This window comes from Chiloscyllium plagiosum, chromosome 14, assembly GCF_004010195.1.
Source record: "Chiloscyllium plagiosum isolate BGI_BamShark_2017 chromosome 14, ASM401019v2, whole genome shotgun sequence".
NCBI lineage: Eukaryota > Metazoa > Chordata > Chondrichthyes > Orectolobiformes > Hemiscylliidae > Chiloscyllium > Chiloscyllium plagiosum.
In genome coordinates this window covers 15,906,610-15,923,280 of record NC_057723.1, presented here as the reverse complement: position 1 = coordinate 15,923,280, position 16,671 = coordinate 15,906,610, and positions in this window count along the sequence as shown.

Sequence of the window (16,671 nt, the reverse complement as noted above, 5' to 3'; positions counted from 1 at the left end):
GGGAATTCCTATGCTAAGGGCATTGTGGGAACACAGCAACACAAAGCATAATTAATTTTAGTAGCCAATCTAATGAAAAATTGTAAGAAAGACTTTGTTTAATGCTGTGAAAAAAATCAAACCTAGGCTTAACAATGAACAAATAGATACCTCTTGATCTAATTTTTTCTTAATCACAAATTGTTTCCATTTCTCAGATAAATTTACACACATCCTCATGTTTTTTTTTAATCAATTCACAGGATGTGACTGTTGCTGACAAGGGCAGTATTTATCGGCCATTATATTGCAATTGAGAAGGTGGGGAGTGAGTTCTCTTCTCGGACTGCTGGAGTCCATGACAGGCAGCACAGAGGTTAATCCACAACGCTGGTAAGGAAGGTTTTGACTGAGCAACAGTGAAGGGATGGCAAAATGTTTGTAAACCAGGATGATGAGTGACTTAGACCATAAGACCATAAGACGTAGGAGCGGAAATTAGACGATTCAGCCCATCGAGTCTGCTCCACCATTCAATCATGGCTGATAAGTTTCTCAGCCCTATTCTCCCACTACTTCCCTGTAACCCTTGATCCCCTTGATACTCAAGAACCTATCTATCTCAGTCTTAAAAGTACTCAATGACCTGGCCTCCACAGCCTTCTGTGGCAATGAATTCCATAGATTCACCATCTCTGGCTGAAGAAGTTTCTCCTTCTCTTGATTCTAAAAGGTCTTCCCTTTTATCTAAGGCTGTTCCTGCAAGTCCTAGGCTTTCCTACCAATGGAAAAATCTTCCCAACATCCACTCTGTCCTTCCCATTCAGTATTCTGTATGTTTCAATTAGATCTCCCCCATCCTTTTAACCTCCATCGAGTGTAAACCCAGAGTCCTCAAATGCTTCCTCTTATGTTAAGCTTTTGATTGCTGGGACCATTCTTGTGAAGCTTCTCTGAACATACTCCAGGGCAAGTTTATCCTTCCTGATATATGGAGAGCAAAACTGCATGCAAAGTTCCAAATGTTTTCTGACCAGAGCCTTATAGATCCTCAGAAGTACATTCCTGCTTTTATATTCAAGTCCTCTTAAAATGAATGCCACCATTGTATTTGTCTTCCTAACTACCGACTCAAACTGCAAGTTTACCTTGAGAGAATCCTGGACGAGGACTCTCAAATTTCTTTGCACTTCAGATTTCTGAATTTTCTCCCCATTTAGAAAATAGTCCATCCCTCTATTCTTCCTACCTAAGTGTATGACCTCAAACTTTCCCATGTTGTTCTCTATCTGCCACTTTTTTGCTCACTCTCCTAACCTGTCCAAATCCTTCTGCAGCCTTCCTACCTCCTCAATGCTGCATGTCACTCTACCTATCTTTGTATTGTCTGCAAACTTAGCCAGAACACCCTCAGTTCCTTCATCTTGACCATTAAGTATAAAGTGAAAGTTGCGATCCCAACACTAAACCTTTTGGAATATCATTTGTCACTGGCTGCTATCCTGAGAAGGACACTTTTATCCCCACTCTCCACTTTATGCCAGCACCTTGCCTTTAACACCCCATGGGCCCTTATCTTACACAGTAGCCTCCTGTGTGGCATCTTGTCAAAGGCTTTCTTAAAGTCCAGGTAGATAACATCTATTGGGTCTCCTTCGTCTAACCTGCTCATTACTTCCTCAAAGAATTCTAGAAGATTTGTCAGTCATGACCTCCCCTTGATGAAACCATGCTGACTTTGCCCTATTTTACCGTACACTTCCAAGTATTTAGTAATCTCATCCTTCACAATGGATTCCAGGACCTTATCCACCACTGAGGTTAGGCTAATTGGTCTGTAATTTTCCCTCTTCCACCGTATTCCCTTTTTAAAATATGGGTGTCACGTTAGCGATTTTCCAGTCCTCTGTGACCCTTTCTGATTCTAGCAATTCCTGAAAGATCACCACTAACGCCTCCACTATCTCTACAGCTAACTCCCTTATAACTCTTGAGTGTAATCCATTTGGTCCAGGTTATTTATCCACCTTCAGGCCTTCAGTTTTTCTAGCACCTTCTCCTTGGTGATGGCCACCATGCTCAGGTCTAAGGGGACCTTGCAGATAATGGTGTTCCATGTATGTGTTGGCCTTGACATCCTAAGTGGTAGACTCTGTGGGATTGGAAGGTTATGGTCAAAGAAAGCTTTTGTATGGTGCACTTTGTTGTAGCTCTGCCATCATATTGGAATATGGATGTTTAAGAATGATTGCTGATACTGAGCATCTTGAGTGTTATTGTCACTGAAACTACGAATGCAAGCGGAGAATATTCCATCACATTCCTGATTTGTGCCGTGTGAACAATGTAATAATCACTGGGAACTCAGGAAGCAACTAAATCTCTGGTATTTCTAGCTTCTCAGCTGCTCTTGAAGCCACTTGCCTGGTAAACATAGAGAAGAATTAGAATGCACCAGATGAATTATTCTCTTTCATGAGTGTACTGTGTGAATAAAGAAGTTAACATTGGCAAACTAGAAACTGATGCTGTGCAATATCTGAGTCGGGCAGAAGTGGAGTTTAATTGCTAACAAAAAAAATAATAAGAATCAGCAAGTTTATATTCCCAAATGTAGCCAACAATGAAAGAATACTATGTGCTTGGCATTGAACAGTACCTTTAACTTTGCACAACTTGATACAAAGTAAGTTTGAAAGATTGGAGATTTCATTTTGAATGTTCAGTGACTATTTGCTTGAAAATGTCCTTCAGATTTAAATCTGTGCAGATTAAAATTCACCTCACTGGCTGTAATATAATGCTATAACTTTGACGATTTGGAAGTTGCAGTCTGCAGCTATTTGCTGCTTTATTAATTTAAAAGTCAGCAAAGGTCTGTAGTGAAACTGCTGCTGGGGTGAGGGGCAGTGAGGTGAAGAGGAGAGTTCTTGGAGATGGTAGTGAGTGAGAAAAACGAATATGTTTTGAGACTTAGCATTCAATTAATCTTGCAATCTGACATGAACTATTATTTCTAATGCAATCCATTTCTTCAATAATCCTTCCCTTGTTTATTATATTGTTTTACATTCCTTGTGACTGTATTTCTTAGCAGTTCTTTCTTCCTTTTTTTCATATATATCATGTTCTAGCTTCTACCATACCTTACTTCATCTCCCTTTCAGACTCCCTTCCCTCTGGATTTATTGTTGTAGCAGTACTCTTTTAAGCAAAAGATGTCGGCCTGTGTCTATCTAGCCATTTCCTACCAGCAGATTTTGACATTGATGTTATGCTCAATTGCACTCAAAATTGTCAGAGTATCGGTTGACATCAAAACATTTAATTTGAAGTAGACTTTGATCACAATAACAGTGATTATTTGTCATGAAAAGTGTCAATTAGCCATATTTTAATATCACAATTCCCTTTTCATCACTTCTACTTCAGGAGTGTTCAAAGCACTTAAAAGTGTCCAAAAAACATTTCAGCTTGTCTTTAATTGTTTGTTCATGGGATCTGGGCATCACTGACCAGGTCAGCTGCACTGTAACGCAGGCTGATTCCTGAGATGGCAGGATTGACAAATGAAGAGAGTCCAAATCCATGAGAGCTGTCCTCACTGGAGTTCAGAAGAATGGGGAGGAATCATAGAAGCTGACAGAATTCTAACAGGACTACACAATGTAAATACCGGCAGAATGTTCCCGATAACAAGGAATCCAGACCAGGGTTCACAGTTCAAGGATGTGGTTTGGCTTTTCTAAGACTGAGATGAGGAAAAATTTCTTCACTAAGTGTGGAGAAATTCCCTGTCAGTTAAGGACAAAACGCTGGATGTTTTCAAAGAGTTAAATGTAGTTCTTAGGGATAAAGCAACCATGGAGGAGAAGTGGCAATGGGATACTGAGCTGGATTATCAGCTGTAATCATATTGAATGTGGAGCATGCTCGAACAGCCGAACGGTTTGGTCCTGTTGCTTTTGTCCACGTTTGTCAAGATCACTCTTATTTTCTGACGTAACAATCTCAGTATCTATTTATTGAAACAGTAAATGTACTGGGGAAATATGGAAGTTATCTGAGACTTCATAGTGGTGATGCACTTTATGTTAATAAGTCACTTATTCAATAAGAAAATAAATAAAACTGAAGGAAACCTGTATTGATAGTGCAATTAATGCATAATTAAAGTTTAGCAATTTAACAGCTTGTTTTATATCTTCACCTATTTTTACTTCCAACGAAATCAATGGAAATAGAAAATCAGCAATTTGTAAAATAGATCATTGATCTGTTTGTTATTTCTAATTTTGTTTGTTTTTGATCACAAGACGTGGGTGCTGCCAGTTCTGCAACACAAAATTAAAATTGCTCAGAGAAAGTGCAATCCAATTATCTGTTTGATATTAAACTGAAAGTGTAATAAGTATAGGTGTCAGTGCTTAATTTAAGTATTATTTGAGTCTCACAAAAATAAAGCAATGGTTTATGTGTTACTTTGCCTTACATAATGGATTGATAGACTTTGTAAAAAATCTTTTATGGGATGTAGACCTTTCTCTCCAATACTCAGTTCCATGCTATCGCCAAATATTAATAAGAGGAAATTTGTATCTGTTGCTTAGATCAATGATGGACAGTCCATCCATTCTCAAAATGGTTTCATGCAATGGTGTGGCTTCCTAAACTACTTCAGATGGCAATTAAGAAAACATATTGCTATGGACCTGGAGTCACTTATTCTACCTGACTAAATAAAAAAGGCAGATTTCCTTCTCTGTATGATACTACTACATCAGCTAGATTTTTAGAAACCATCTGACAGTTTCACTGTTGCAGGTTCTTCACCTTAGTTAAATAAAGTTAAATTCTGCAAATGCCATGATGGAATTTGAATTAATGTCTCCTGATCAGTGACAAAGCAGCATAATGCCAGGGTGAACTCAGATTACATGCCCCCCACCCCCTTCATTTTGCTTGGCAATGTACAAGTGTTAAGTTGTGTAAACCCCTATGGACTTTTGATGCAATCTACATTATTTCCATCAAAGCAATACTTAGAAAGGAAGAATGACCCTGATAGTTTTGCATAAGCACTAATCACGAGAGGTCAGAAGTGGAGAAATCCATTGATGATTGCGCCATCATCAGTTCCAATTGTGACCCCTCAATTATTGAAGCAGTCCATATCCAAATGACAGCATAAAACCATAAGAAATAGGTACACGAGTATGTCATTTGGCCCCTCAAGCCTGGTCTACCATTCAATAGGATCATGGCTGATCCAATATTTGTCACATCTACTTTCCTTCCCATTCCCCATAACTCTTGGTGCCCCTACTGATCAAGAATCTATCTCAGCCTTAAATATACACAAGGACTCTATCCCCATTGCTACCTGTGGCAAAGAGATCCAGAGACTCTCAACCCTCTGAAAGAAGAAATTCCTCCTTACCACTAGTTAAATTTGATGCAATGTACATTATTTCCATCAAAGCGTTTTTATTCTGAGACTATGGCCTCCAATCCACAGTGTCTTATGAGGGGAATCAAATCCCTCAGCATTGACCAAGTCAAGCCTTTAAGAATCCTATATGTTCATTGAGATCACACACTATTCTTTGAAACTCCAGTGAGTAGAGTCCCAACCTGTTTAACATTTGCTTATAAGATACATCCTCCATACTGGGGATCATCCGAGTGAACCTTGTAGTAACATCCACGCCACATGAGTACCAGGCAATCACCATATACAACAAGAGAGAATATAATCATCACCCCTTTACTTTCAGTGGCGTTACCATCTCTAAATGCCCCAGTGTCAACATTGAGAAGAACTTGAACTGGACTAGCCACATTAATACAGTGGTTACAATAGCTTGTCAGAGGTTAGGAATCCTGCAGTAAGTAACAACCTTCTTGACTTCCCAAAGCCTTTCCACCAGCTAAAATGCACATGCTAAATATGTGAGGGAAAGCTCCTCACATGCCTGAATGAGTGAAACTGCAACAATATTGACACCTTCCAGGACAAAGCAGCCTGCTTAATTAACACCACATCTCTAAATATTTAATCCTGTCACCACCAAACACTCAGTAGCAGCAATGTGCACCATCTACAAGATGTACTGCAGAAATTCACCAAAGATCCTCATGCAGCACCTTCCAAATCCATGACCTCTGCCATATAGAAGGGCAAGGACTGCAGGTATATGAGAAAGCCACCCCTGCAAATTCCCCTCCAAGCCGCTCACCATCTGATTTGGAAATATTTTGCCTATCCGTCAGTGTTGCTGGATCAAAACCCTTGGAAATTTCACCCTAACAGAATTGCATGGCAACCCACATGAAATGGACGGCAGTTGTTCAAGAAGGTAGCTCACTACCACTTTTGTAAGGGCATCTAGGGACGGGAAAAACATATTGTCCCAGCTAATGATGCCTACATCCCATGAATTAATCAGAAAGGAGGGTAAAGGTAGAAAGAACCAAATTAAATGAAATTAGATAATGGGAAATAAAAGGTAGGATCCACACTCGTATCACACCTTTCAAAATTAAATCAGGATGTTCGAAGTACTTTGCAGTGCAGCTACTCATGTAACGTAGATAAACCTTTAATAAGGCATATGAGTAAAATGAAAATTTCCTTCATCACATATAGTCCTCGATGTTCAGTTTTTTGTGAGAAAATACAAACATGGTAACACTTTAGTTACATGTTGAGCTGTTGTTTTTACTGCTGGTGCTGAATATTTGTGGTAGCCTTTTCATTCAATGAGAATTAATATGCATCTGTCCACTGGACTTCTGAATTTTAGTTTGAGAAAGTTTTGTGTACCTTTGGATTTAGTTTCTTCTGTTTGCTTTACATTCTGCATTTTTTAAATGCTAGCTTTGTATTGAAACCTTAAAGATTTTAATGATTTGTATCCCTAAAATGTATTTATAAATGATGTCTACACTTAATTTGATATAGAAACACTTAACATGGATGGAAATGTTTCTTATAAGGTAAAGTATGTCAATGTGGCTATAAATTTACCAGATAATCATTTTCTCAGTTCTGCCTTGTGATTCATACACACTTCTTTTAATCTGCCATTTGACATTCAGCAACTCAATTTTATTGGTCTTGCACTTCGATCTTTTCTGCTGTGGCATTGCTGTTTTATTTCCTTATATAATATATATGATCATTTTTGTACCTTTGAGAAACTAATGGTTTCTGCAGCAATCTGAAAGAGGTATGGGTCATCATGGGCCAATAGGTAATGATCTTATCACAGAGAGAAGATTGTGGATTTCAGAGTCACTCAACTGAAAAGTGCAAATAACCTAAGTTGATGTTTCATTGAAATATGGAGGGAGTGCTGCATTGTTGGAGGTGAACACATTTGAATAAAAGGGTCAACCACATCCCTTTCCGACTTCTCAGGTAAATGAAAAAAAATCCCTTCAAACTATTTTGAAGTTGCATTCTGTAATGGTAAATTTTGATCCTTTAAACGATATCACTAAAGCTGAATGATCTAATCCTTTTCATGTTGCTGTTTATGGGGTGGTAATATGTGCAACTTGGCTGCCATGTTTACTTCAACACTTACAGAACCCTCAAGAATGACCACTTTGAAGGAGAAGAGCAGTAGATGCATGGAAACACCATCCACTACAAATTCTCTTGCAAGTCACGCACCAATCTGAGTTGGAGCTATATCCAAGTTCCTTTACTGTCACTAGGTCAAATCCTGGAAAACCCTCCAAATAGCATTGTGAATGTATAAACCTCACATATGTCTCACAGTCAGTATGGTCTTGGCTTTTTTTAGAGATATGTGTGGAGCATTATCACAACATCGTCTCATGTGATTGTAGGGGGTAAAGATCACACGCTCATCTTAACTGACACACTATTGAAAATGTGATATCCTTTTGTAACCTAATAACATAATGTTAGCACATAAACTACAGTATCTTTGAATGTGATATTTGAATATAAAAGTCAGTTCCAGTAAATAACTGTTCAATTCCTCGGTACCATGATATTCACATATAGAGTCATAGAGTTGTACAGCATGTAAACAGACCCCTCAGACATCCCAATCTGACTTGGTCCCATTTGCCAGCATTTGGCGCATATCCCTCTAAACCTTTCCTGTTCATGTATCTATCCAGATGCCTTTCTCACCTCCACAGCTTCCTCTGTCAGCTCGTTCCAGACACGCACCACCCTCGATGTAAAAAGGTTACATTTCAGGTCCGTTTTAAGTTTTTCCCCTCTCATTTTAAACCCATGTCCTCTAGCTTTGAATTCCCCCACCCCACAAAAGAAAAACCCTTGGCTATTCACTGTATCCATGCTCCTCAGGATTTTATAAACCTCCGTAAGGTCACACCTCAGTCTCCAATGCTCCAGGGGATAAAAGTGCCAGCCTATTCAGAATATCCCTGTGGCTCAAACCCTTCAGTCCTGTCAACATCCTTGTCAATTTTTTCTGCACCCTCTCAAGTTTAACAATATCCATCCTATAGGAGGGTGACCCGAACTGTATGCAGTATTCTAACAGTGGCCTCAACAATGTACTGTAAATAACATAAACATTGGCACATGAGGTAAAACCCCCTGCAAAAGGCAAAATCACATCAACATGGACTGCAGAAATCCAAAATGGTAGCTTACCACCACTCTCTCAAACAGGAATGGGCAATAAAATCTGATCTAGCCAGCAAAGAACACATCGCAAGAAAATATTTTACAAAACAACATTACAACAGAGGCCCTTGAAATTTCTTCACAGAGACTAATATTTCATCACTAAAGTCACCCATTATTTTCACATGGAGAGTCCTTGACACTGATCCAACTCCTTCAGAGCCAGCTGTCAATGAACAGAACCTCTGATGCTCCTGTTTATATCTGTCAGCCAGGGCTCCCTGATTGGACCAGATTAACAGTCCCAAACAGGGAACTCATACTCTATGAGAGCCACCTGGCTGATCACACAACAATCACTGCAGCCATATTTGGCTATGATGCAATTCAGGATGCTTTGTGATCATAAAAAGAAATATATTAATGCAAATATTTTCTTCAACTCTGCCTTATATTTTAGGAATTAACTCAAAAGGCTGCTTTTTTTTGAGCCCATCAGACATGGAAGATCCTGAGTCGTAGGATCCTACTATACTATTTCCAGAATTCTGCCCCCATTAACTCAAAGGATGGTCTATTAAAGTACTGGTCTGTTGTTTAATTGCTGTTCATTTATCATACAAACACAAAGCAACATGATAGAATTTTGAACATTCAGGATTAATTCATTTCCAGGGAATTTATACATTGAGTGTCTTGAAACGAAATTGCCTTTAATAAATGTAGCCAACGTTGTATTTTAAATCATCATGGTACTTCACCAACTTGAAGGCTACATTTAACCATCATAGAATAGAACATCTAAAATTAAATATAATTAAACAACTTCAAACACAAGGGGGAAATGATCTGTCATCCAAACTCTGAAAGTAACAATGATTTCATTCTAACTTGTACACCTGATACATAAATATTCCAAATAATCCAGCCTATGTTATTTGATGGGAACATCGCAATGACATAATCTGGGAAGAATGTCCCACAGTTGTATTGTGTGAGGCCATCTGGGAAGACTGTACTACAGTCAGTATAGCAGTGAAGCATGTTGGGAAGACAGTGCTGCAGTTAGCATTGTGATCAAGCAGTCAATTAAGAGTGCCTGCAGAATGTACGCAATGCTGCCCTCATCCTAATAGCCACTTTTGCATGTGGTCGCACCCATCTGTGTGTAGACACTTGTTGATTAGATTTGATTAGATTCTCCTACAGTGTGGAAACAGGCCCTTTGGCCCAACAAGTCTACACTGACCCTTTGAAGAATAACCCACCCAGACCCATTTCCCTCTGACTAATGCACCTGACACTATGGGCAATTTAAAATGGCCAATTGACCTGCACATCTTTAGACCGTGGGAGGAAACCAGAGCACCTGGAGGAAACCCAATGCAGACACGGGAAAAATGTGCAAACTCCACACAGTCGCCCGAGGCTGGAATCAAACCTGGGTGCTGTCCCCAGTATTGTGAAGGATGGGTCTGACTTTGTTGCTGCACAGCACTCCAAATAGTTGGAGTGTCCTGTATCACCTGTCCTTTGTGAACAAAGTTTGCAAAGAAGAACTCCTTTGACTGCAAGTCCATCAGGTAATGGTCAGTACGTAGCGTCCTTGAGACCCTGCAGGAAAGGGAGAGGGTGGATCCTGTTGGGTTGTTCCTTGAGCAGACTGTCAATGCCTCATCACCAGAACTTTCCAACAAGCAACAAGACATTGCCCGAATGGTGGTGATAAGGGCACTACCTGTGAGATCCTTCATGTATGTCCGGACTCTCTGCATCACCACCTGGAAGCAGCCTTGGGTGGGTAGAGACTATCACACTTAACTGGAACATGCCATGGCAAAGTAAGTCTGGAGAGAGATGCAGTGGTTTTTGTCGAGATTTATCCTGTACAATTCGGTGATACAGGACTCTGTGCTCCACAGGTAGTTCCCTGGGATGAATGTCAAAACACACATTGACTGTGCCTGGAGGACCATCAACTCCATGAAAGACCCTCTTTGATCTGCCCGAAACTTGTTGGTCTTTCGGAGCAAGAAGTTGACCTTGACTTTGTTTTGTAGACTGACACATTCCAAAGTCCAAGACTATGTACTGAGGATTGCGCTAAAGATTGAGCAGCTGCCACCAAGGCTCAGTGGGGAAAGGCCACCATCTAAGGTCTTTCTGCCAAAGAAAAATGGAGCTCGTTCAGTGATCAGACCCTCCCTATGTCTCAAATGTATGTAAACACAGTCTTGTTTCAGAAAAAAATGCCTTGGGTTTGTTCGCTGTCCATATGTGAAGACTGTACAGAATCAAAGTCCTCCAACACACACACACATATGTATAAATAAAAATTCTCTGTAAAGGAGGAAGTCTTTGATAGGATGTGTGGGACATGCTCTCCAAAATGGGCTTTGGAGAGGGAATCTATAATTGGATCTGACTATTCCATATAAACATTGTTAGTGCACTCTCAATCAATGGGTGGAATCAGAAAGCTTTCCAATCAGATCCAGAGTCAGGCAGGACTGTCCCCTCTCTGCTACCTCATTTGTATGTCGTCACAAATCTTTTGCCAAACCCATCAGGAAGGTTGCGAGCCTGAGAAAGTGTCTATTCCAGGCAGCAGACGCCTATAGGTCAAAGTGTCCCTGCACATGGATGACATCTTCTTTTTCTGCTCAGATCCGCTGTCGGTGCACAGACTCATGAGCATCTGAGACAGGCCTTGGTAGCCAAGGTAAATTAAGGCCACAGCAACACCATGTTCTTTGGGAACTGGGCCAACTGACCCTTTAGTTCTTTCACTGTCAGGGCAGATAATCTCAAATTGCTGGGAATATAGCTTGGAGGGGCTGGTGAATGTGCTAAAACTTACGAAGAACATATCTCTAAGGTGAGGCAGAAACTGGGCTTCTGGGAGCAGTAATCATTAGGAGAGAGGTACTGTTAGTATTGGTGTATGAGGCACAGGGCTGGCCTATTCCCTGATCCTGTGTCACTGCAGTCACCCAAGTATTCTTTAACTTCACCACGTACAAAACTCTGTATAAGGGAGGAAAGAATGTACCTAATGCTCCCTCATCCTGATGGTCATATTTGTGTGCAGTTACATCAAGCTGTGTGCAGACCCTCAAAATGCAAACCAAGTGTCCCTACATACTGAGGTTCTACCTGTCCCTGGTGTTACGAAGTTGGATCTAATCTCATTATCGTGGAGCATTACAAATAGTTAGACAGTTCTGTATCACCTATCCCTCATGGAGAAAATTGCAATTGCAATGGAACACAACTTTGTCCACCAGGAAGTGGTCAGCACTTATCGTCCTCGAGACTCCGCAGATAAAGGAGAAGGTTGATCTTGTTGGGTCCCTCCCTGTACACACAGTCAAAGTATTCAAAGTTTGTGAGAAGATTTGTAGCTCGGGTGCTCGTTGCTGTGGTTCTGTTTGCCGAGTTGTAAGTTTTTGTTGCAAACGTTTCGTCCCCTGTCTAGGTGACATCCTCAGTGCTTGGGAGCCTCCTGCTTGTGTGGCTACTAGGGATAGCTGGTCATGTCGTTTCGTGGCTAGTTGATGTTCGTAGATGCGGATCGTTAGCTGTCTTCCTGTTTTTCCTATATAGTGCTTTGTGCAGTCCTTGCATGGGATTTTGTACACTACATTAGTTTTGCTCATGCTGGGTATCGGGTCCTTTGTTCTGATGAGTTGTCGGAGTGTGGCTGTTGGTTTGTGTGCTGTTATAAGTCCTAGTGGTCGCAGTAGTCTGGCTGTCATTTCAGAGATGTTCTTGATGTATGGTAGTGTGCCTGGTCCTTTGGGTTGCGGCATGTCCTCGTTCCATTGTCTTTCCCTTAGGCATCTGTTGATGAAATTGCGAGGATATCCGTTTTTGGCGAATACCTTGTATAGGTGTTCCTCTTCCTCTTTTTGCAGTTTGGTGTGCTGCAGTGTGTTGTGGCCCTTTTAAACAGTGTCTTGATGCAACTTCGTTTGTGTGTATTGGGGTGGTTGCTTTCATAGTTCAGGACTTGGTCTGTGTATGTGGCTTTCCTGTGTACCTTAGTGGTGAATTCTCCGTTTGGTGTTCTCTGTACCCTCACGTCTAGGAATGGGAGTTGGCATTCCTAGACATGGAACCACAGCAACAGTCAAAGTAATTTGGCAGAATGTTTCATTGTCAGAACTTGCCAACAAGCACCAAGACATAGCTTGACCTGGTGGCACTGCCCATCAGATCCTTCATGTATACCTGGACTCTCTCTGCCACTGCACACTTCCCTTAAAGTAGCTGTGACCAGATAGAGATTTTCACACATCTCCTGCTGGAATATGCCTTTGCAAAGGAAGTCTGGAGGGAGATGCAGTGGTTTTTGCCGAGGTTCATCCCGAGCAGTTCTGTGACACAGGGCTCTGTGCTCTATGGTCTGTTCCTGGGGACACACATTGAACTAAACTTTGACTGCATCCTCAGTGAGGGATGCTCTTTGGTCTGACCAAAACTTGTTGATCTTCTGGCGTAAAGAGTTGACCTCAACTGAGTGTTGCAAACTGTCGCATTCCAAAGTCCAGGACTACGTTCTGAGGAACGTACTAATGTTTGGAGCAGCTACCACCAAGGCACAGTGTGGAAAGGCTGCCATCTAAGGTCTTTCTGCTGAAGTTTAATGAGGGTATGTTAAGATCGGAAATTCCCTCGCTGCCTTAACAGGAATATAAAGCTTCCTCGTATAATTAGAAAATACCTTTTATTGCAATGGGATGAGAAACGCCACACTCTAATGAACCTTTTCTGCAAACTCTGTACAGAATTTTTTTTTGGACCTTTTGTATGTACTTATCTTTAATGTTATAAGTGAAGTACACTTTTGCAATAAAAAGAAAACAGATCGCAAAATGTTGACTTGCTAGTTGTGATTGCAGTGAGGTAGTCTGGGAATGGAACCCCACAGTTAGCATTGTGGACAAACAGTCACAGATACATATCCCACAGTTAACATCACAGTGAAGCACTCTGGAAAGAGTGTCCCATGGTCTGCATCACTGTGAATCTGTAATGGCAGATTGTCCTGCAGTCTGTGCTTGTTGAGCAAATAAAAGTGGAATTGTAGAAAATCTATATATCCATTGGTTGAAGTATTGATTTTTCTGGAAAGTTACCTGCGGTGTCAGAGAGGCTAATTGCATCAGCAAGGGAGCAGTGTGGAGTGGGAGCATATAAATCACAGAAAAGGCTTTACACCCCTTAATGAGGACATTAGAAAAAGGAGTGGGACCTGAGAGGGAGCTGAAGGTGCTGATTTTGAAACAAAGTGGGAAATAAAGAGTGATATTATGGGGACGTTGGAAGTTCATTGGCTGGTAAGAAACTGTTAGTGATTGTCTACAAATTACTGTAAATTAGAACAGCATATTTTTTAAACAAATAGCTGAATTTCGATTTGACTGAGAAATTTGGAGCAAAAGCAAATGTTAATAACAATAAGGAAGTCAAGTGAAGACTTAAATTAAGATCTCCAAAGATATAGGACAAGGACTTTGTTGGAAATTTTGGAGTGAAATATGATACCGAGAATAATTTGTAATCTTTAAAGGGAGTAACTAATAATTGTAATCTAAAGAGAAGTCATGGCAGCAGAGTTCACACCTATAAAATGCTCCAACTATGTTCTTTGGGAAGTCATTAACCAAATGTGCAGGAATTGTGTCCAACTGCAGCCATTAGCTAATGACAATAGATCAGGTCAGAGAGCATCCGACGAGCAGGAAAATCAACTTTTCGGTCCAAAACTCTTCGTCAGGTTTCAGCCCGAAACATTGGCTTTCCTGCTCCTTGGATGCTCTCTGACCTATTGTGCTCTTCCAGCTTCACATCTATTGACTCTGACTTCCAGCATCTGCAGTCCTTAATGTCTCTTCGCTGTTAACTAACCATGGATTAGAATTGGAGCAGCAGTTGGACTCACAGTGGCATATCAGCGATGCCGAGATTGTCGAAGACAGCCCATTCAGTGAGGTGGTCATACCGCAGGTAAAGGTAGAACAGACATCGAAGGGATGAGTAGCCGGCAGGCAAAGTCAAAGACAGCAAATAATACAGGAGACTCTTGAGGTCATCTGTCTCTCCAACAGATATGGCATTTGGAGAGTTGGCTGGGGGATACTTCTTGTGGGTTAATGGCAAAAGCCAAATCCATGGCTTTGATAAACAAGAGGACAGAAAGAAGAATGATAGGGCTATAATGGTGGGGATTCAATGTTAAAGGCCATAGACAAGCATTACTATAGCCACAAAACAGATGAATTAGCAGAGTAACTAAATATAAAGGGTTAATCTGATTGCAATTACAGAGACCTGATGCAGGATAGCCAAGGATGGGAACTGAATATCTTAGGATATTCTCTGTTTAGGAAGGATAGACAAAAAGGGAAAGGAGGTGGAATATCAATGTTAGTAAAGGGATGGAGCGATGCAATAGTGAACATGGACATTGCCTCAGAAAATCATGATGTGGAACATTCATAAGAAACACCAAAGGCGAGAAGAAAAACACAAGAAATCATAGATGTGTGCTGTAAGGGTACGAATGTAATCATGGGTGATTCCAGTTTATGTATAGATTGGACAAACCTAACGTCTTACATATGTAATATTTCTCATCTCCAGCCATTCTATAATCTGATTTCCTGAATCAAGGTAATTTCTAATGACTGCACTCATGCCATCTTTGATTAGAAATGCTACCCCTCCACCTTTACTTAGCTTCCCATTCTTCTTGAATGTCAAATCCATCTTTAATATTCAGAATCCAATCCTTGTCATCCTGCAATCCTTGGGGGGTGATGGTAGAGGCATTTAGAGAGGGATGTACCCATTCCAGAGGTTGAATGAGGGAGGGCACTCATATTGAGCAGGCATGGCTGTATATTACTGCCACTGTTGATATCACTGCCATGTTAGCGACAAAGGTATGGGGAGAAGGAGCTGTGTCCAATGGCCTGAATGCGAAGGCAAGGTCAATGCTATCCTATACTTTAGGAAAGGTCTCTGCTTAATCTTCCTCAGCAGACAAGACAAGGAGTCTCAGAGCATTTACTCATAGAATCATAGAGATGTACAGCATGGGAACAGACCTTTTGGTCCAACCCGACCATGCCGACCAGTTATCCTAACCCAATCTAGTCCCACCTGTCAGTACTTGGCCCATATCGCTCCAAACCCTTCCTATTCATATACTCATTCAAATGCCTTTTAAATGTTGCAATTGTACCAGCCTCCACCACTTCCTCTGGCAGATCATTCCATACACATACCACCCTCTGTGTGAAAAAGTTGCCCCTTAGGTCACTTTTATATCTTTCTCCTCTCACCCTGAACCTATGCTCTCTAGTTCTGGACTCCCCCACCCCAGGGAAGAGATATTGTTTATTTATCTTATCCATGCCACTCATGATTTTATAAACCTTTATAAGGTCACCCCTCAGCCTCAAATGCTCCAGGGAAAACAACCCCAGCCTATTCAGCCTCTCCCTAAAGCTCAAATCCTCCAACCCTGGCAATATCATTGTAAATCTTTTGTGAACCCTTTCAAGTTTCACAACATCTTTCCGATAGGAAGGAGACCGGAATCGGACGGAATATCCCAAAAGTGGCCTAACCAATGTCCTGTACAGCCACAACATGACCTTCTAACTCCTGTACTCAATACTCTGACCATTTGCTGCTCAGGTGCCCATAAGATGACATTTGCGATGAAGTGAATGTACTATCTAACTGTGGAAATTGGGGTGTCAGTTAGCTGTTAATGGAATGGGATTTCTGAGGTTCCACCAAGGTCCACAACTGATCCTTGGAAGGAGCCATCAGTGAAACAGTTGAAGACCACAGCAGGTTGGATGACTGCCGCCAGGACACAGTGACCAATGTTGCGAAATGTCGGTCTTCAGCAATGATCGCATTTTTCTGCCTGAAGAGTAAGCAGCTCCTGTCTCACTGGTTCTCGCTCATCTCCAGCTGGCTCACAGTCAGCTAGTAGATCCAATCTGGAAGGGATATCTCTGAGGTATTGCCCT